The following is a 21,337-nucleotide window of genomic DNA, read 5'->3' on the forward strand; positions in this document are numbered from 1 at the left end:
TCCCTGAGCTAAAAATCAAGGTGTTAGCAGGGCTGAGCTCCTTCTGGAGGTCCCTGGAAAAATGTTTCCTTGAGTCTTCCAGCTTCTAGAAGACACCTACCTTCCTTTGTTCATAGCCCCTTCTGTCTTCAGAGCCAGTCATGGTGGATCAAGGGCTTTTCACAACACTTCTCTCTGACTCACATCCTGTAGTCACATCTCTTTTGACTCAGTTGTGAAACATTCGCTGTTTGTCAGGACTCAGAGATTGGGCCCAGTCAGATAATCCAGGGTGGTTCAAATGGCAAAGAATCTGCCTGTGATGCAAGAGACCAGGGTTCAATCCCTGGGTCTGGAAGATCCTCTGGAGAAGGGAATGGCAACCCACTCCAGTATTCTTGCCTGGAGAATTCCATAGACAGAGAAGCCTGGCAGTCCATGGGGTCGCAAAGATCAGACACAACTGAGTGACTAGCACTTTTACTTTTCAGATAATCCAGAATAAATCCTGTAAACTTAATTACATCTACAAAACCCATTTTATAGTGTCAGGTAACATGTATAGGATCTAGGAATTAGGTCGTGGACGTTCTGGGCCCTAATCCTAACACCATGAAGTCATATGTGGAGATATTGGTATGCAAGTTAAAGGAAGTCTGTATCTTTTATTTACAAGATGGAAAGAAGACATTAATTACCCATACAGAACTTTGAATGATAGGATGTGAACTTTTTTTGGTAAGCCAGTGGGATGTGAGTGCTCTTCTGTGTGGCTACTAGCATGAATCATACCATACCGACTAACATGGCAATGGTTAAGAATTTGTGAATTTATCCATTTATTTTTCTAGCTACATAATCTGGGTTTTCCATTCCAACAAATAATTGATTTGCATTTACAGTAAAAAGTTATATAAAGATTATCCAAAGGTAATTTTTGCAAAGATAATTTTGGATAATTTATAACTTGTGGATATTAATATTTAATAAAGAGCCTAAAATAATACATGTTGAATATAACTGAACGAAAAATAAATTAAGAACAATGAAAACCATGACAACTGAGATACTTTGATCTATTTTGAACAATTCTTTATGTGAAGAGAATTATCTTGGTCAAAGACTATTGTTCTATCCTGGGTTAGGCTGAGGTCAGCACTTCTATGGGGTGACAAGTAAAGTGAACATGTTAGTTTCTCAGTCATGTCCAACTCTTTGTGAACCCATGGACTATAGCCCACCAGGCTCCTCTGTCCATGGGATTCTCCAGGCAAGAATACTGGATTGGGTAGGCATTCCCTTCTCCAGGGGATCTTCCCAACCCAGGGACTGAACCTGGTTCTCCTGCATTGCAGGCAGATTCTTTACCAACTGAACCACCAGGAAAGCCCCTTTATATTTAAATATTGGTTCTATTTCTCTGGAAAATCCTGACTAATAGAGAGTAAATCAAAGTTGAGCTTAGTTTAAAATTCAACCTTGGTGAATTGATGAAGTTTGAAAGTTTGTTCTAGATCTGAAAGATAATTGTGTAATCATTTAATCTTTATGGGAGATAACTGTATTCAGGAATATACCTTTGATCAATCTTCATTCAATTACTCTAGAAAGATGAAGAAGAATCCTGAGATCCATGAAATAACCTTGTAGAGCTTTATTTTTTGTTTCAGATACCTGTATTAAAGATAAGATAAAAATTTCAATCAATTAACAAGGTGATACAAATACTTAAATAGCACTTAATAGATACAATAAAAATTATGTGTAGAGCTGAAGGCCTATGAGCTTTCAATGTATAGAACCAAGTATTCTAAAAATGAATAACTAGTGAACATCAAGAAAGGTTTTATTTATCTTCTAATTTAAATTTTTTACTGTCCCTATTCTCAGGTCATGCTTGTTGAAAGCTGGAAATATTTATTACATCATCTGGAAAGAAGAAACCACCTAAAAAGAACTCAAGAGAATTCTTTTGTATGCAACATTGAAGATTTGTAGAGGTTATAAATATTATTTTCAAACCAGATCATTCAAAATGCTCTCAAAGTGATAGTGCAAATGATTTCAAATTATGTAATAGCACAAATGGCCCAGTAACAGACAATAACTCACCATTCACCAAATGTAGGGGGCAGTCTGAAAGTAACAGTGTCAGAAAGGAAGAAAGAAAACATTAAAATATGTCAACTTAGATTAGTCCAAAGCATTCAAATGATCTGCTCTCCTTGATAATGACCGTGAAAGTTTGCTCTTAGAGGGGTGAGCGGTGGGAGGGGGGTTCAAGGTGGGGGGACATGTATACCTATGGCTGTTTCATGTTGATATATGGCAGAAACCAACCCAATATTGTAGAGCAATTACCCTCCAATTAAAAATAAATTTATATATATATATATATGATACGTATAAACTTTCAATTTAAAAATGGTTTTAGATTTATAGAAAAGTTGCAAATATAGTATGGAGAGTGTTTGCATAACCCTCACTCATTTCCTCCAACAGGAATATCTTACGTATAACCATGATGCCTGTGTTCCCACTAAGAACCCTACATTAACAACTCCTATGAACTGAGCTCTATGTTTTATGTGGATTTCACTAATTTTCCCCCTAAGCCTTCTTTCCGTCCCAGGACCCCCTGCCACCCAACATTGCATTTGTTCATCATCTCCCCTTTAGACAACTTGCTCTGTTTCTTTCGCAGTCATTCCTTGATGGTTTGAGGAATATGTAGTGCATCTTGCTCTTCCCTCTATTTGGTGCGTCTAATGTTTCTCTCATAGTTAGACTGAGGCTATGGATCTTGAAGAAGAATATTATAGATGAAGTGCCCTTCTCCTCATGCCAAATCTGGGGTACCTGCTATCAACATGACTTATCTCTGATGATGTCAACCTTGATCATCTGGCTAAGCTGAGGCTTACCAGGTGTCTCCACTGAAAAGTCACTTCTCCCCACATTTCCATAATCTCCTCTTGGAAAACACCAAGCCCAGCCCACACAAAAAGGGGACAGTGAGAGAAATAAGTTGAACCCCCTGGAAGGGAGAATCTATGTATATTATCGGTAATTCATTTGAGGAAGCTTTGTCACTCTTTTCCTATTTATTTTTTTAATTTACTTATTCAATTATTTATTTATATCAGTATAAATATTTATTTTAAACTCTGGATCATGACCCAATACTATTTCATTTATTTTGTTCCTCAAATTGTTCCAGCTTTGTCTCTGGGCAATTCATCCAGGTTGGTGCTATGCCTCTCTGACATGGGCTCATCCCTTTATTTTTTTATACAGCTTCCTTACTTTCTGTCAGTACAAGATGGTCCAGGCTTTGTCTTTTCCGTATCCCAGTTCTAGAATCTATGATTTCTTTTCATTTCCTTTTAAAGATTATAAAAAAAAAAAACAAACTATTACCTTTAACCTAAAAATGGACAAATTCAGAGATGCCTCAAAACATTACCTATATTCATAGTTTTTAAGTTAGAGATCAATAAAGGGACTATTTTGAAAAGTGATTTTTTTGGAAGAGGCGTTAGCTCCAACAAGATAGCATAAGTGTAAATGTTTAGAACCTGGTCAAACGACTGATTTTTGTAACCCTGGATCCTTTAGTAACAAAATTCTAGCCAAAGCATCCATGTTTTTATGTGGGTCAAGTTTGATATTCTGCTGCCAGTCTGAAGAATAGGGCTCAACCTGGATAACTACGACCAGAAAAAATTCAAGAAAAGTCTTGAATAGAAAGTTTTATATGCCAAGTCAACACATTTGAACTAAATGATCTAGGGATACAACGAATCAACAAATGGTTGCAAAATGTGGGGAAATGAGATGTATCTATTTGCTGTCTATCGAATATACATTTTCAAGACAACCATCATTTATTGGTTTACAGTTGTATAGTTGGCAACTTGGCAGGTCTCCATTGAAAAGTTCCTTTGCTGGTCTCCACATGACAGCCACCAGCGGGCAGAGCGTGGTGGAGTCTGGTGTACCTCATTCACATGCCTGCTGGTTGGTCTCGGCTGTCCCCTCTCTCTATGTAGTACGTCGTGCTCAAGGAGACTAGCCTGGGCTTCTCACCCCCATTATATAGTTAACCTTCAAGTTTGTGTACTGTTTAGTGAAGGTGACCTTGGTCTCTGGACTCTGACAAATCATATAGAAGCTTGTGCATTCGGGAAAGTAGCTTAACTGCTTTAAACCTTTGTTATGATGATAAAGTGAAAGTGAAAGTGAAGTCGCTCAGTCGTGTCCGACTCTTTGTGACCCCGGGGACTGTAGCCCACCAGGCTCCTCCGTCCATGGGATTCTCCAGGCAAGAGGACTGGAGTGGTTGTCATTTCCTTCTCCAGGGGATCTTCCCCACCCAGGGATCGAACCCAGGTCTCCCGCATTGTGGGCAGACGCTTTAACCTCTGAGCCACCGGGGAAGCCCTATGATGATAAAAATAGGATTAAAAACGACTCAATACAGTGCCTGGTAAATAGAAGGTCTCAAAAGCTATCAGCTACTACAATTGCTATTATCATTGTTGATGCTTTAAAAGTTATTATTGTTATCATTAAATTTAAAATATTTGTTGTTCTTCCTATTATGCAATCAGGCGTGACCGTGTGACTGACTTCTGGCTGAAAGAATGTGAGAAGAAGGGATACAAGCTCTTTGTAGGCCTGACCCTTAAAAACTTCTCCAGGATCCTTCAAAACTCTCTCCTTGGTCTACCAGCTGGGTACCGAAATCCTGACAAGGACCGGGAGATACTAAAGGATGCTGAGCCACAAGCTGGAAGGGGCCTGGGTCCCTGTGTGACCATGTGGAAGGCCATCCATTGAGCATCTGTTGTGTCAGAAAAAGATGTATTTTTATTGCATTGACTCACTGAGATATTGAGGGTTGCTGTTAGAGATACGAACAATACTTAACTAGAACAGACATTAAAGGGGAGTCTTAAAGGAAACTTTCTTGGCCAGTTTCTTTTTTCTGAAGGGACAGAAACTCACTGGAATTATAAAAACTTCAGGCAATATGATTGGAAGTATATGGAAGTATCTCAAGAATCCCTGGAAATAGTTATAGCCAGGCTTTTAAGAGGCAGAAACGTGAACTGTAAAGGTAACTATGCAAGTTACTCCTTCCATCTCTCCAGTGGTCCTTGGAACCTTATTTCTGGTTCTTTCTGAGGCTCTCCATTCAGTTTTTCCTGTCTACAGACTGGCTTTCTCTGCTTCTCCCTACACCTAGGCAAGAGCTGCCACGTCAGATACCCTAGAGATCCTCTCAAGGAAGATGATTGGTGTAGGCCGGGTGAATTTATGTCCTAGTCCAATCAGCTGTGGCTAATGGGTGGGGCAACTTCACACAACACTGGTCCTTTTTCATAGAATGGAGGGAACACCCAAAGGTGTCCATTGGAATATTGGTGAGATTAGACAGACTTTCATTTAACTCACTGGGATAAGTGTTGGTGGAGCCAACACTTCACATTTTGTTTTGCTGTTGTTTAGTTGCTAAGCCCTGTCCAACTCTTTTGTGACCCCATGGACTATAGCCCACCAGGCTCCTCTGCCCATGGGATTTCCCAGGCAAGAATACTGGAGTGGGTTGCCCTTTCCTCCTCCAGAAGATCTTCCCCATGCAGTAATGAAAGAAAATCAGAGCAGGTCCAGCTCATTTGTTCATCCTTTCCAGGAGCCTCAAGGTCTGGGTGTATCCCAGGAGGAGAGTGGTTCCCTAAGGGTGCACTTGTGGCAGCAGAGGCAGGGCTGGGGTGGGGGGCATCTTTAGAACAAGGGCTATGTTTCCTGTGCCTGGAATGCAGTTAGGGGCAAACACACATGGCACAGTAATGGGGAAGGGGTGATGGGCCAAAAGAAGCCAAGTCATCAGCAAGAGCAGCACCACCAGAGCACCATTTTTCACTGTGTCTCCTGCATTGGCAGGCAGATTCTTTACCACTGAGCCACCAGGGAAGCCCATTTTGTTATTAGTCCCTTATTTTTACAACTTACCCCTCAGTTCAGTTCAGTCACTCAGTAGTGTCCGACTCTGTGACCCCATGGACTGCAGCACGCCAGGGTTCCCTGTCCATCACCAGTTCCCAGAAGTCACCCAAACTCATGTCCATTGAGTCGGTGATGCCATCCAACCATCTTATCCTCTGTCGTCCCCTTCTCCTCCTGCCCTCAATCTTTCCCAGCATCAGGGTCTTTTCCAATGAGTCAGTTCTTCGCATCAGGTGGCCAAAGTATCGGAGTTCAGCTTCAGCACCAGTCCTTCCAATGAATATTCAGGACTGATTTCCTTTAAGATGGACTGGTTGAATCTCCTTGCAGTCCAAGGGACTCTCAAGGGTCTTCTCCAACACCACAGTTCAAAAGCATCAATTCTTTGGCACTCAGTTTTCTTTATAGTCCAACTCTCACATCCATACATGACTACTGGAAAAAACATAGCTTTTCCCCTTACCCCTCAGTTAAGGATAACTTACCCCTCAGTTCTTGTAAAAAAATATGTATTTAATGGAAGACTCGTCTCTTTGGTTTTCTATTGGGATTAAGGCTATACTTGAAACTTTTATCCCTTGGAATTCCATCTCAATTATGAAGACATAGTCATGCTATGCTGATGAGGCAAAATTTATTTCCATGTCAACTGTCATCCAATTTTGTGTGCCATTGAACTGATTCAGGCACAAGGCAGACCGCTTGCTTGAAATGTTGACAATTTCCTGCTGGCCTTGACTCTTAGACAAGAGCATTTTGTAATACACCATTACTTTCAGGTAATACAAATCATGCAGAGTGTTGGCAAGGCAGTGATGTTGTCTTAATGCTGAACTATGCTATGTTTTAAGCTTCGGCATGCAGGTATCCCCTGGGCTTACTCTCAAGCTCCCCATTTGAATTACTTTATACTTTAGCTCTCAGTTGGAATTTCCTCCAACTCCCCGGCTGAATTACTTTGCCACATTTGGGGCCAGTCAGTAGAGCTGTTTATCTCTCAGAAGAGTATGAGCTGTTGTTTCTCATCACACTTAGCACTCCCTTTCAGTGACATCAACTAAGTGTCACTTTCATTAAGTAATTCCCACTGCATTTCTGGTGCCAGATAACCAAGGATGATATCAAAGATAAGAAGGCTGCCATGAAATTGTTAATAAAAAATTTGACTGCATCTCCTTAGCTTGTCATAGTAGGTGTGACAAAGGCAACACCAGAGAAAGGGGGAAAAAACCGCAGAATGAAGAGGGAGGGAGATTCCAAGGGTATTTCTCATGATATGTAGAAAGGGTCAAAGAGTGGGGAGCTGACACTGAGTGAAAAACACGTACAGAGGTGGCATCTTTTAAAAATAACTGGGGCTTTCTGCCTTCCCTTAGGGTGAAGCCAGATGTACGAGAGACAGATGTAAAATGAAATCAGGAAACTAACACACAGCCAGGAGCGTAGGGTTTTCAGAAGGTCTAAAGCTGCTGGCCATCAATAGGTGCATGAGAAATACTCAACACTGCTAATTATTAAAGAAATGCAAATCAAAACTCCAATGAGGTACCACTTCACACTTTTTAATGGCCATCATTAAAAAGTCAACAAATAATAGTGCTGGAGAGGGTGTGGAGAAAAGGGAACACTCCTATACTCTTGCTGGAAATGCAAGTTGGTGCAGCCAGTGTGGAAAACAGTATGGAGTTTCCTTTAGAAAAATCAAAAATGAAGTCTTTATATGATCCAATGATCCTACTCCTGGGCATGTGTCCAGACAACATTACAGTTCAAAAACATCCATGCACCCGCTTTGTTCATAACAGCACTATTTACAATAGCCAAGACATGGAATCAACCTAAATGTCCATTGACAGACGAACAGAAAAAGGAGATGTGGTACATATGTACAATGGAATATTACTGAGCCATAAGAAGAATGAAATAATGCCATTTGCAGCAACATAGTGGAACTTGAGCTTATCATACTAGAAGAAGTAACTAAGACAGGAGAAGACAAATACCGTATGATATCACTTATATGGGATTCTACACGACACAAATGAATTATCGAAAAAACAGAAACAAACTCACAGACATAGAGAACAGACTTGTGGTCACCTTGGGGGCCAGGAGTCGGGGAGGGATGGGAGCTTGGGGCTAGCGCATACAAGCTATTACATATAAATGGGTAAACAACAATGTCCTACTGTATAGCACAGAGAGCGATATTCAATATCCTGTGATAAACCATAATGGAACAGAATATTAAAACTGAATGTATATGTGCATATAACTCAATTCCTCTGCTGAGAAGCAAAAATTAACACAACATTATAGATCCGCCACACTTCAATAATAATAATAGTAAAGTTAGTTACTGGCCATGACTGAAAGCCATTCCCTTGTCGTGTGCCATTGAAACCAGTAAGAAAGCTGCACCCAGAGAGCTCCAGCACTTCAACAATCAGGGGTAGACAGAAGCAGCCAGAAGACTGAGAATCTGGTTTCCTTGGTGGTTCTAAGTGTCTGCCTGCAATGCGGAAGACCCTGGTTCAATTCCTGGGTTGGGAAGATCCCTTGGAGAAGGAAATGGCAACCCACTCCAGTACTTGTGCCTGGAAAATCCCATGGACCGAGGAGCCTGGTAGGTTACAGTCCATGGGGTCACAAAGACTCAGACATGAGTGAATGATTTCACTTTCTTTCTTTCTGGTGGTCTAGGAAATCTCAGTTCCCATATTCCCATTGGTGGATTTGTCATTTGCTGTTTTCAGCTTCTCTTGTGATGACTTGGGGTACAGAGTGCCAAAGAAAGTGAGGACCAGGCCATGCCCCCTACATTCTTCAGACTGTCCTATGGGTGCCAAGAGGGACAGGCTTGCTGACAAACTAGCCACAGTGCCCATTTATTACCATGGGTGGGCATTTTACTAAGAGGTGCACGTCCTCACAGAAGCCCCAGGATGGAGATGCTAGCGTTGCTCATTTACAGATGGGGCGACAGAGCCTCAAAGAGACTGTGCCTCTTGGAAAAGCTGGGCATGGATCCTGTTTTCTATGACTATGGAGCTGCCCTGTAACCACAGAACTCCACAGCTCTCAAATTGTTTGGGGGAGTTAGGAAGCTTCATTCAACTCTTACCGGGAAGGTCCCATCATGGTACAAACAACTATTGGTTTGTTTGAGTCCTTTGCTTTGCCATTTGGTGAAGGAGCTGCCTTTGAAGGAGATGCTGGGTCAGAGCGATGATTTTCAGGGCCAAGCGGACCTCCAGTTCTGCTCCTTCAGCCTCTGCCAGAGAAGCCCAGCCCCTGGGTGAGGGGGGCATTTTGTGCAGAAGCAACATCTGCATGTGGGTGTTATATGGAGGACATCCAGCTCATCTGTGCATCCCTTCTAGGAGACCCGAAGTCTGGGTGCACCGCAGGAGGAAAGTGGTTCTATAAGGGTACAGAATTGGCAGGAGAGGCAGGACTGGGATGGGACGTGGGGGTCTTTAGACAGAGGGCTCTGTTCCCTCTGTCAGGGATGCAGTTAGGGGCAAACACTCCCGGCACAGTATTGGGGAAGGGGCAATGCATGGAAAGAAGCCATGTCATCAGCAAGAGTAGCACCACTGCAGCGCCTTAGGGATGCCATTTTTCAAACTGCCTGGGTTCCTGCTGCTCACCCCCAACATCCTGAAATTCACCAGAACCAACAGTATTGGCAACCACCAGCTGCTGACTCCCTAGGAGGGGATTTTGTTATCTTATCAACCCAGATGACTCACAGACGCCTACGTCAAAGAGGGGTGAGATGTAGAGGAGGTGGAATCTGGGGTGTTTCCCAGTCTGAGATGATGATTCCATGATAACACAACATTTGTTCATGCAGCCCACTGCTCAGGTTTGTGAAGTGAGCTCCACATTCCAAACTCATGGTAACTGCCTCTGCCTCAAGACTGTCTGTGACCCTTTTCCCTCTGACCAAGTCCTCCTCACCTGGGGATTACCCCTGTGGTCCTTAACCTCTCTGTGCCGTGCTCTTGGTCTCTGGATCATTCAATGACATCAGACCTTTCGGACATCTGGGCCACTCTACTTCTGCTCTTCCTTCAGTTATTGGAGTTTGTGAGACACGTGTTGTTATAGAAAAGCCATTCCTGCTCTCTTTGGATTCATGGGCTTTTGGAAGCCAGTTCTAGCAGGACTAACAGCTTGCAAGGGTAATTATTATAATAGATGACTCTAAGCAAACCAGTTAACAAATGAAAAAAATTGTCTTTGGGGGATGTCAGGTGCCCCGCACAGTGGAAATCCATGTGGAAATCCAGCCAGCACCACTCAGGGCACAGCGCCCAAGGTGAAGGTCATGCTGCACACCATTATGGCCAGGGAGGACTGTCCACTGGGAACGGGCTGCATGGCCCGTGCTTCACCCAACAGGAGTGAAGCCCACCCTTGTGTCCCTTGGGATGCTCTTCTTTTTTTTATTTTCGCTTTGGCAATTCCACCTATCCCTCCACACTTCAGATATATTCTCCCTCTTGGTGAACGTATCCTTCATTGCTTGGAAATGCTACAGTGCTGATTATCAGGACTGTTCACATCTGCAGTGCTCAGCAAGCTGCTTCCATTTCTGAGTTTGATCTTCCATCAGCTTCAAGAACACCTGGATGGTGTGAATGACCCTTAAATACCTTCCGGTCCCCTACTTCAGGGGTAGCACCTGGTCCAGCATCTTTGATGTGAGTACTCAAGGATATCTGCTGAAGGAATGAATGATCAATTGTAGCTGTCTTGGCTGCTTATACGTCTTTCTTTGCCATTAACATCTGATTTTTATTTGCATGAGCCCACTTCTTGGACTATCCTTTCCTAACCAACTCTATGGAGAGAATACGAGACTATTCTTTTAAGCATAGTATCTGTCCCTGGTGGGCTACATTTGGCAGCAACAGTGGTCTGAAACCTCCAAAGGCTTGGTAAGAGCTGTGGGGAAGCACGAAACGTGTTCAATTAACTCCTGTTACTCAAAGTAAATGGAGGTGCTTAAGCCAACAGTCATATATTTTCAATTGCTCCTGCGACTAGGCTATGAAGGCCCTAAACTCACTATCCATCTCAGCACAGGCAATGTAGCACGTGCCTTACACATAGTAGGCTCTTTAGACACCTAGGCCAAGGGCGCAAATAATGAAAGGAACACTGAGCCTTGGGCTCACTTGGAAGGGACCAGCTCCACAGTGGCATCTCATCTGTAGTTAGGCAGCCCACAGGGAGGCAGCTGCACCATCCCTGTGAAGGGCACACTATGTTTTTACCATCCACCCTGGTCCAGTTTAGATGTTAAAAGACAGCAGCAAACAGGTGAGAATGTAATGGTAAGTAGGATTGACTATTTCCCTTCCTCCCTATCACTTGCCCCCACTTAGAGTTGCATCATTTTCTACCACCTTCATTCATCCTGTCCTATACCCTTCATTCTTTTTGTTAATTTGTTTTTTTATTGGAGGATAATTGCTTTACAATACTGTGTTGCTTTCTGCCATACATCAACCTGTGTCAGCCATAGGTATAACATGTCCCTGCCCTCTTGAACGTCCCTCTCACCTCCCACCCCATCTCACCACTATTAATAGGCTGCCACAGAGCACCAGATTTGAGCTCCCTGCATCAAACAGCAAATCCCTACTGGCTATGTATATTACATCTTACACTTTTCATTCTATTTGTCAGAGATCCTGATGAAGAGGGTTCTTCCTTCGCCCATGTAACCAGACAAAGGAAGGAAGTGATGGGTTATCCTTCTCTCCCTTCTTTCTTTTCTCTCTTACATGATGATTTTAATGCATTTCATTTGCAAATATCAGCATCATGTCTATTTTTGCATGAGATTGGAGTGTCTGAATTTGTGGTCTCTTCCAGCCCATTCATCACTGTCTTAATTCAGAAGCAAAAAAAAAATAAGAGGGTCTCTGTATGGTGAAAGCTGGGAAGGAGGCTCCACAAGTGGAAGGCCCAGATCTTCCATGAGAATTCTGCTCAAACTTGTACCATCCCCAACAGAACTGCCTCCCTCCCCTTTTCCTCCTGCTGATGAGAGGGGAGGGGGCTCCTCCTGTTTTCTGCAACCATTTATTTAGGCAGGCATCAATAATTTAGGACACCAGCTCCCTTTCTGAAAGCCCAGGTGAGGGCCACGGGCCTCTCCAGGCCAGCAGCTCGTTTGCTCTCTCTGCACTCCAGGCTCCTGGCTGGCCAGACCACGGCTGCCCTTGGAGAGGGGAACACCGTGAGCTTTGACTCCTGAGTTGAGAGCTGCTTCTGTGCTCTCTCTTTAGCGGCTTCCCAGATCTCCTGAATCTGTGAAAACATCAGAGGCCACATCTAGGGTGGAGATACCGTGGGCCATGAGCAGCAGTGTGACACCCGGAGAGGATTCTGATCTAGCCTCAGACCCAGACTCCTCCTACCAGACCAGGTAAGGGGACTTCAAATCCATTCTTTGATTTTAGAAATATTTACACGAGACTCAAAGATGAAGATATGGCTATGCCTAAAAGAGGCTGACTTCCAGCCTGAGTTAGACTTTATATCCAGCGTCTAGAAGGAGGTAGAATGTGCTCCTAAGATCTCTAGGATGTGTGTTTCACAGCTGCAGAGATTTACTTAAGTGGGTACTGGCGCCCTCTTCTTTCCCAAACATTGACAGTGCTTTGTCTCTGGAATCATTCTTTGTTCTAGGGTTGAGTCTGGCTTCTCCCTGCAGTCCTCAGCCTTCCCCACCGACCCCCCCCACCCATCCCAACGAGGTTGCTCTGCTCAGCACTGGGATTGCTAATTCAATTGTGAGAAACGATTTCACTTCCAGAATAAAAACACAGGAATGCGTGTTCTTCTTTACCAAACTTCTTATCTGCCCCCCCGCTGGCCCCATCCCCTAACTTGAGTTGAGACACTTAAACACCCCAGCCTGAGGAGGGCCATCCTTATTTTTTAAAGAACTCCAGAGAAGTTTCCAGAACTTTCTCTGAGATCCCACTCTTGTACAGTGGTCCCCACAGGCAGAAAAACGTTCTTATACCCTCAAATATTTATACCACTTCTGAGGGCGCTTCCTATCATCTCCTCCAAACAATCAGGGATGGGTCATTCGACACTCTTCTACTAATAGTAATATCTTTATTAACTGAAAGATGTTTTATGGTTGTGTTTATAGTTTGAGGTATCTGCCACAATTATTTAAGTTGTTTGACTAATTTTTCCTGCCTCTAAACCAACTAGTCTATGTCTAGTCCAACTTATACTGCAAGCTCATCATTTTGTTCATTTGCTAAAGTCATGTCTGACTCTTTGCGACCCCATGGACTGCAGCACACTAGGCTTCCCTGTCTTTCACTATCTCCCAGAGTTTGCTCAAATTCATGTCCACTGAGTCGCTAATGCCATCAGCCATCTCATCCTCTATCGCCCTTTCCCCTTCTGCTCTCAATCCTTCCCAGCATCAGAGCCTTTTCCAATGAGTTGGCTCTTCACATCAGGTGGTATTGAAGTACTGAAGTATTGAAGCTTCAGCTTCAGCCTCAGTCCTTCTGCCAGTTTAACCTTCCTTTGACACAGTTCCCACCAACCCACCCCTAGCCATCCCCTCAGCCATCAACAAGAGCCTATGAGATCACCCTATTGCCTGGTAAACTGAATACAAAAGTGTCACATGAGGCTTCTGTAGGGGGCCATTCCTGGCACTCTTGTCTTCCAGCCAGGCCTCAGGTCTTCTCTAAGCATCCTTCTTGTTCAGATCTTCTCTGAGATCTTGACCATTTCTCCTCTTAAATCTCCCTCTCTCATCCCCATTTCTACCAAGCGGAATCCTACCCACTCACTGAGTGCCACTGGGGTCTGCCAGTTAGTTATACAGAGTCCCTCACCTACTAATTCATAGTAGTTCTAGTTCCAATAGACAAAACACAGACATCTCAACATGTACAATGTGGTAAGCCCAGTGCTTTGGGGGCTGCTAGGGGGAAAGAACATGGGACCTCATAACCTTCTTTATGAGGATGAAAGCAACTGTGATGAGCAGAAAGGAATTACTCACATGAAGAAGTTGGTGGCAGGGTATTCCAGGAAGAGGGAACCACAGAAGTGAAGGAAACTACTGTGGTTTATCAGAGTATATAGTACACAGTGGAGAAGGGCCAAGACTAGTCATTATTGAGAACTTACCATGGAGCAAGACTGTACAAGACTCTCTACCTGGCCTATCTTGTTCCACTTGTCTATTACCCTGTTAAGATGGATGTCGTTACCATCGAAGATTTTCAACAGATGAAGACCCTGACACACAATGAACTGGGGGAAGACAGCTATGCTCACATAGACAGTGAGTCAAGCTTAGAGTCCAGGTCTGAACCCAGAACCCAGCTCTTCACCATCATCCTGCTTCAGCTGACCTGTAGTCATAGACAAGGCTGAATGCCTTCAAAGCCATATCGTTCGTGGGTTCCAGGTCTGACTTTGCACTGATATCTCAAGCAAACCCAGATGGGCCACCTGGGCTTTCTGGGTCTTATTTCTTTCTGTATATAACAATGGTTCTCAGCCAGGGGTGGGGAGCAGTTGTGGTCCCCAGGGGGGACAATCAGCCATGTCTGAAGATATATCTTTGGTGGTCCCACCTGCAGGGAGGGACCAGCATCTAGTGAGTAGAGACGTGGAAAGATGCTCAACATCCTACAATGCACAGGTCACCTCCTCAACATGGGAGAATCCTGCTCTTCAGAGTAGGCCTCAAGATGCAGCCTATATCACATACCACTCTGAGATATTAATTCTGGGAGCTAATGTAGGTGAATCTCCCCAGGCAGAGACCGTTGGCTTAAACGGCACGGTCCCCAACAGGAACTGAGCCTCTTGGATGGACTTCTCCATGTTTGCTTCAATGAAAGGCTCCAATTCCTCCATGAAGCCCATGTTCCCTCCAGAGTAAAATCCTGCAGGGCTCCACCGCAGCCGGGCCTGCTGGCTGCCTGCCGTTCATCAGCTCCCGTTACCCTGGGTTGTTTTCTCCAGGAGGTTGGACCTCCTTCCCCAAACTGCTCTACATCTCCCCTGTTCTGGGCATCGCCTCTGGCAGCAAGAACTTATTGAGAGAGCAGGCCCCAGAGGAAAGTACTCAGCACGGTTCTTCCATGCAGCCTGGCTTGACTGGACCCAGAGCAACAGTCAGATGTCTCTACTCCGCAGAGCATCGGCCTCTCTTTTCCCGGCTATCTGTATTTACTTGGAAAAATGATTTCCTCTGCTTTACTCCGTTTTCCTTTGAGCCCCATCGCCTGCTCAGTTCTCTGTCCTTTCTGTTTATTTCCACTTCTCATTTTTCCCCATTGATCCGACGCCCTGGAAATACAGCAGGAACAGAGTGTGCCCTGTAATATTCAGTTACACTTAATATTTCTCCACGAAACATTGACTTGGAACGCCAAGCCGTCAGAATGCAGGCCTGCTCTGCTTACACTGGACAGGGGCTTCAGCACAGGCTTCAATTCATGTCAGATCTCTTCCCTGCTTAAAGGGGAACCGTGCCCATGCTAACACAGGAAGGTGCCCTGGCTGGGGGGGAATGGGGTGGGGAGGGCCTCCAAGCACCCCCCAGAGAAAGTAGTTTCCTCAAATAAGTGAGTAGCTATAACGCACTTGGTGCTTGAAAGGATAAAGACATGGCATCCAAGAAGACTGCCAGATGAATGTGCTGCAGAATCCCAACAAGTTCCTTAAACAGAAAGTGTTTTTTAAACGAGCCTTTGCCATCAGCGCTGCTAATGCTGGTTTTCTCGGATGCCACTTTCTGATGGTGTGTGTCACGTGGAGGACTAATGAAGCTCTTTGGTGCTGTAGTGTTGATAGACCTCTTGGGTGCGCTGATGAAAGCATCAGACTCTTTCTCCAAAACCCCCTGCCAATGACACAAACTAACCTGAGTGTCAGGAACTCGTATGGGTGAAACTCAATATCTATGGAGGAGACTATCGGCTTACATAGCAGAGACCTCAAGGGGGCCCAATCCTCTTGGGTGGATCTTGGCATCAATGATAGGATCCACTTCTTCCATGAACCCATCTTTTCTTCAGAATAAAATCCTTCAGGGCTTAACCCTCAGGAGGACCCTGTCTATGGATGGCCTTGGTTTCAAACTGAAGAACAAGTCTCTGCCTTCTTAGTTTAGGAGACACTGTTAGGAAATACTGCGAGTGAAGTACTATTGATGTTCGCAGAAAACTACAATAAAAGTCTCACTCAGATATAAAGACATTTTGCATCCTGAAGTTTCTTTTTGGGTGCAAAGATATACTTTGCTGTGTGGTTCAAAGAAGTCAGGAAAGTGAATAGCATGAAGAAGGACATTGAGAAACAAGAAGCAAAAGGAGAAATTGAAAACCAAGGTTTCCTAGGAAACCTGTCCTCACCTCTCATATAAGAGGGTGCAATTCACAAGTGGCCCACTAAGGCACTGGGTAACTTCCAGGGACACCTCAGAGTTAAGTCTCAAATATGGGAGGACATGACCCAATGTTCCCTGAAAGCTCTGGGAATGAACCATAGGGCCACATCCCCCTCGGAGTGGGAAGGTCTTTATCTCAGTCCTCCTTTCTTCCACTGAGTCAGAGACTATGCAGCTAGAGTATCCGCATCACCGCCCTTGGCCTAGCCTTCTAAGGAGGTAGGATCTGGACCCACCTGCCTGACCTTGGTTATGGGAAGTGTGTGTGTGTTGGGGGGTGGGGTGCACTGCCGCAGAGCTCATCAAGTCATCTCGAGTAAGAAGGAAGAGGAGGGGAAGGGTTAGGGGACCAATAAGTAAGAAGAACCATTGAGGATGTGGGGAGAATGAAGGGTCTGGAACCCGGAGAGGGGGAGAACCGTAGAGGGGATGCAACAGTTACAAGGAGAGAAGAGCCCGCAGAGCGGAAGTTCAGGAAGTCTTCCTGGACAATAGGGTGTGCATCCCCTCTTTCTCCAAGGCCAGAGTGAAGAAGCACGTGGCTGCTTGACTCTCCTGCAGATGGATGTGTGCTTCCACTAGTACCTGAAGGACCTCCACACAGCTCCTCATGGAGACTTGAGGGGGATCTTGTGCATACGTATGCTGATTGAGATGGGCTGTAAAGACCCAGACTTATTCAGATTCCACAGATTGTTCTTTAGATGGAATATGTTCCTCACTTTCATCCAAAAGACAGAGTTCTCATCACCAGTCTGGGGTGAGAAGAAAGATGAGAAGGTAAACGAGAGCAGGAAACTTTCCTTGGGAAAATGTTTGAAACTGTCATAAAGATCTTTTAATAAAAAGAATCACTTTCAGACTGTTCCATGGGGCCATATGAGAATTGTTCATCAGAGAACAGTCAAGATAACCCAGCTAAACTGTGGGTTTTTTGAATCAGAAATGATTTTCAGCCACAGGTCAAAGGGTTAGCTGGTCATTGTGGGATTAACATTTAAGTATCAAGCACCTCTGGAAAGGCTTTCCCAGGAAAGGCAAAGAGTTTATTTCTCATTAAAGTTTCTCTTTACTTAAGCCTCTAGAGCCTTCTATGTCATCTATTGGGAATAGGACCAGAAATGAGAAAGAAAAAGTTGGTCAGATAGTCAAAAGAGCCAAATATGTCTGAATTATGTTCTTATCTGTAACTAATGTCTTTTTTTGTTTGCTCTTTTATTTTTATATTTTTGTGTAACTAATGTCTTTAAAAAAAAAAAAAGATTATCATTATTACTTTTGGTCACGCCACGTGGCAGACGGGATCTTAGTTCCCTGACCAGGGATTGAACCCATGCCCCCTGCATTGCAAGCATGGAGTCTAACCACTGGATCACCAGGCAAGTCCCTAAGGTCTTTTATATTCTGGGCTGCTTGGAGAAGGTAGGTGCAATCCCCCGCCACATTATCCAGTGGTTATAATCCCCTTCCCCCTGCATTGCCATAGAGAAATAATATTTGTGCACATTTGAATTTCTCTTCATTTTCCTCTCCCTCTGAGCAAGGCAGGCAACTCACTGCTTAAGCAGGAGGGAGGAAGGGTGAAAAATGCAGAGAGGACAGGGAGACACCGCTTCATACCAAAAGGATTTCTAGACCCGGGTCAAAGGAAGGTCGCTCCTTTTTCCCAGCTTATCAGGCTCTCTATTTCACCATCGCAAGCATTTTACCATGCAGATGAGCCCATAACAGAGGTGATAACCCATTCCAGCCTCCCAACCCTTCACCTCAAAGGCAGTGTTTCTGAGCTTCTCCAAGGGAGAAGAGATGAGCCTTTTTCTTTTCATCTCATCCGTCTTTCGGGCTCTCCATCCCTTGATTTCAAAGCCTTTCTCAAACAAATGTGAAGTTGAAAGGATAGCCTTCAATTATTTCATTTTGTGAAGGTTAAAAAGGTTCTTGTAAATGACGGATGCAAATCCTGGAAACCCGGTTAAAACAACTGGATACCAGATGGCGAAGGAAAGTGGTTTACTGTAAAGTGTTGCAGAGTGTAGAAGCTCATTTACAAGAAGCAATTACACAAACAGCCCTGAGCATCCAAGATCCCATAAAAGGATGGCTGGGGTAGATGCACACTGTCAGCCATGCTTGTGTGAGTTACACCGGCACACAGAACATGCCAACCGTGCAACTGGTCACCTTCCCGGCTGCCCTCATGATAATAAGTCTGGGCTGAGGGCTGACCTGCCAGTAAGCAAAGAGCTGCAGCCCCATGGGGAAGACTTCCACGTGCTCCATCACTCAGCTGCCCGGATGGAATCTCCTGATCAGAGAAATTGAACCATGTAAGGAAAGTATGCAGATGTCATAATCAATGGTCTAAGTCTAGGGAACTTGACTTGTACCTCAGGTCAAAGAAATAAGAGAAAATTCCCATACAACCAGGATGACTTTCCATCCTCTATCTCTCTTGAAATGGAAAGTGAGCATAATATGTTTTAGTACGTACATTCATATATATTAGCTATTATTAGTATATAGCATTAGTAATATTAGTACAGCTTTTGAACTGTGGTGTTGGAGAAGACTCTTGAGAGTACCTTGGACTGCAAGGAGATCCAATCAATCCACCCTAAAAGAGATCAATCCTGGGTGTTCATTGGAAGATCTGATGTTGAAGCTGAAACTCCAATACTTTGGCCACCTCATGCGAAGGGTTGACTCATTGGAAAAGACCCTAATGCTGGGTAGGATTGGGGGTGGGAGGAGAAGGGGACGACAGAGGATGAGATGGTTGGATGGCATCACCGACTCGATGGACATGGGTTTGGGTAGACTCCGGGAGTTGGTGATGGACAAAGATGCCTGGCGTGCTGCAATTCATGGGGTCGCAAAGAGTTGGACACGACTGAGCGACTGAACTGAACTGAACTGAATATTATATTAGTATATAATTATATACTAGTATATAAGTATATTATATTAGTATATAAAATTAATATATAATACGTTAATTATATGTATATTAATTTATTTGGCAGGGTGTCTCCAAAATCACTGCAGGTGGTAACTGCAGCCATGAAACTAAAAGATGCTTGCTCCTTGGAAGAAAATCTGTGACCAACCTAGACAGCATATTAAAAAGCAGAGACATTACTTTGCCAACAAAAGTCCGTCTAGTCAAAGCTACAGTTTTTCCAATAGTCATGTATGAATGTGAGAGCTGGACTATAAAGGAAGCTGAGAACCAGACTATAAAAAAAGCTGAGTGCTGAAGAACTGATGCTTTTGAACTGTGGTATTGGAGAAGACTCTTGAGAATCCCTTGGACTGCAAGGAGATTCAACCAATCCATCCTAAAGGAAATCAGTCCTGAATATTCATTGGAAGGACTGATGCAAAGCTGAAACTCCAATACTTTGGCCACCTGATGCAAAGAACTGACTCATTTGAAAAGACCCTCGTGATGGGAAAGATTGATGGCAGGAAGAGAAGGGGATGACAGAGGATGAAATGGTTGGATGGCATCACCAACTCAATGGACATGAGTTTAAGTAAGCTCCGGGATTTGGTGATGGACAGGGAGGCCTGGCGTGCCGCAGTCCATGAGGTCGCAAAGAGTTGGACATGACTGAGCAACTGAACTGAACTGAATACATTTATATCATATTAGATATAATATTGTATTATATTAATAGATATGTTCTGCAAGTGTGTTGATACAGTAGTCAGATTATAAAGCTACCGGTGAGAACTGGACTCTGTGTTGCAGTTTTTTGCTCTGCACTCCTGGGCCGAGCTGAGCTGACCTGTCTGCCCTCTTCCACACAGAGCCTCCTGTGCTCAGTTCAGTGGCCCTGAATCTGAGTCTCTGTCTCCATGTGTCATATCCTCTTCAAGATCTTATCCCACTTCGGTCAGACTGGGCAGGCTTCCCCCCCGTCATCATCAACTTGACTGTAATCTGTGCTAGGGAGAGACCAGGGGCTCACCCAGCACTCAGTCCTACTGAAGGTGAAAACATAAATTTTCGTGGAGGCCTTCTGTACACCCATGCATATCTCAGGAGCTTGTTGTTTTTGTTTAGTCACTAAGTTGTGTCCTGCTCTTTGTAACCCCATGGATTGTAGCCCACCAGGCTTCTCTGTCCATGGGATTTCCCAGGTAAGAATATTGGAATAGGTTGCCATTTCCTCCTCCAGGGGATCTTCTTGACCCAGGGATCAAACTGGTGTCTCTTGCATCTCCTGCGTTACAGGCAGGTTCTTTACCATTGAGCTACCCAGGCAAGAATGTAGGTAGTAGCTTGCCAAGGCAGTGAGAAAAATACTTTTGTGCAGGTGGGCCTTTCCAGGGCTCTGAAACCTCAGTATCCATTCTCATGGTCATACCACATGTGTGCCGGTGAACCTTCATCCTGGATTAGAAACCAGTCTGCCATGCTGGTACTTATACCCCATGAGCACCAAGAGACTCTAGCTTGAAGAAACGGGCTTCCAAATTCCCCAGGACACACTAAAATGGGCCTGGCATGTCCAAGTCAAATAGAATGTGTTTGAAAAAAAAATCTGTTTCCCAAATGCCCATCAGTTAATGAATGAATAACAAACTGTAGTTATGCACGTTTGCTAGAGCTATCATAACAAAATTCTACAAACTGGCTTAAACAGAAATTGATTTTTTTTTCCTGGTTCTGGAAGCCATAGAGTCCAAGATAAAGTGTTGGTAGATTTAGTTTCTTCGAAGGCCTCTTTCCTTGGCTTGCAGATGGATGCCTTCTCTCTGTGTCTCTCCTCTGTACATGTAGGTGTTTGTGTCCAAATTTCCTCTTCTTATAAGAACATGAGTCATATGGAATTATAGCCCAAAATAAAGACCTTCTCTTAACTTAATTTC

At 44.1% G+C, this 21,337-nt stretch overlaps 1 long non-coding RNA gene across 1 annotated transcript in view; it reads right to left on the bottom strand.

The window, feature by feature from the left end:
* Positions 1–1,613: 1,613 nt before the first annotated feature.
* Positions 1,614–21,337, bottom strand: part of LOC145532907 (uncharacterized) — a 200,610-nt gene continuing 180,886 nt past the window's right edge. Inside the window, exon 3 of the long non-coding RNA XR_014073701.1 lies at positions 1,614–1,653. This is a non-coding gene — a long non-coding RNA (uncharacterized LOC145532907). The remainder of the gene's footprint in view (positions 1,654–21,337) is intronic.

Source organism: Giraffa tippelskirchi, chromosome 2 (assembly GCF_054371585.1).
Source record: "Giraffa tippelskirchi isolate mGirTip1 chromosome 2, T2T-mGirTip1v1.2.pri, whole genome shotgun sequence".
In the NCBI taxonomy this organism is placed as follows: domain Eukaryota; kingdom Metazoa; phylum Chordata; class Mammalia; order Artiodactyla; family Giraffidae; genus Giraffa; species Giraffa tippelskirchi.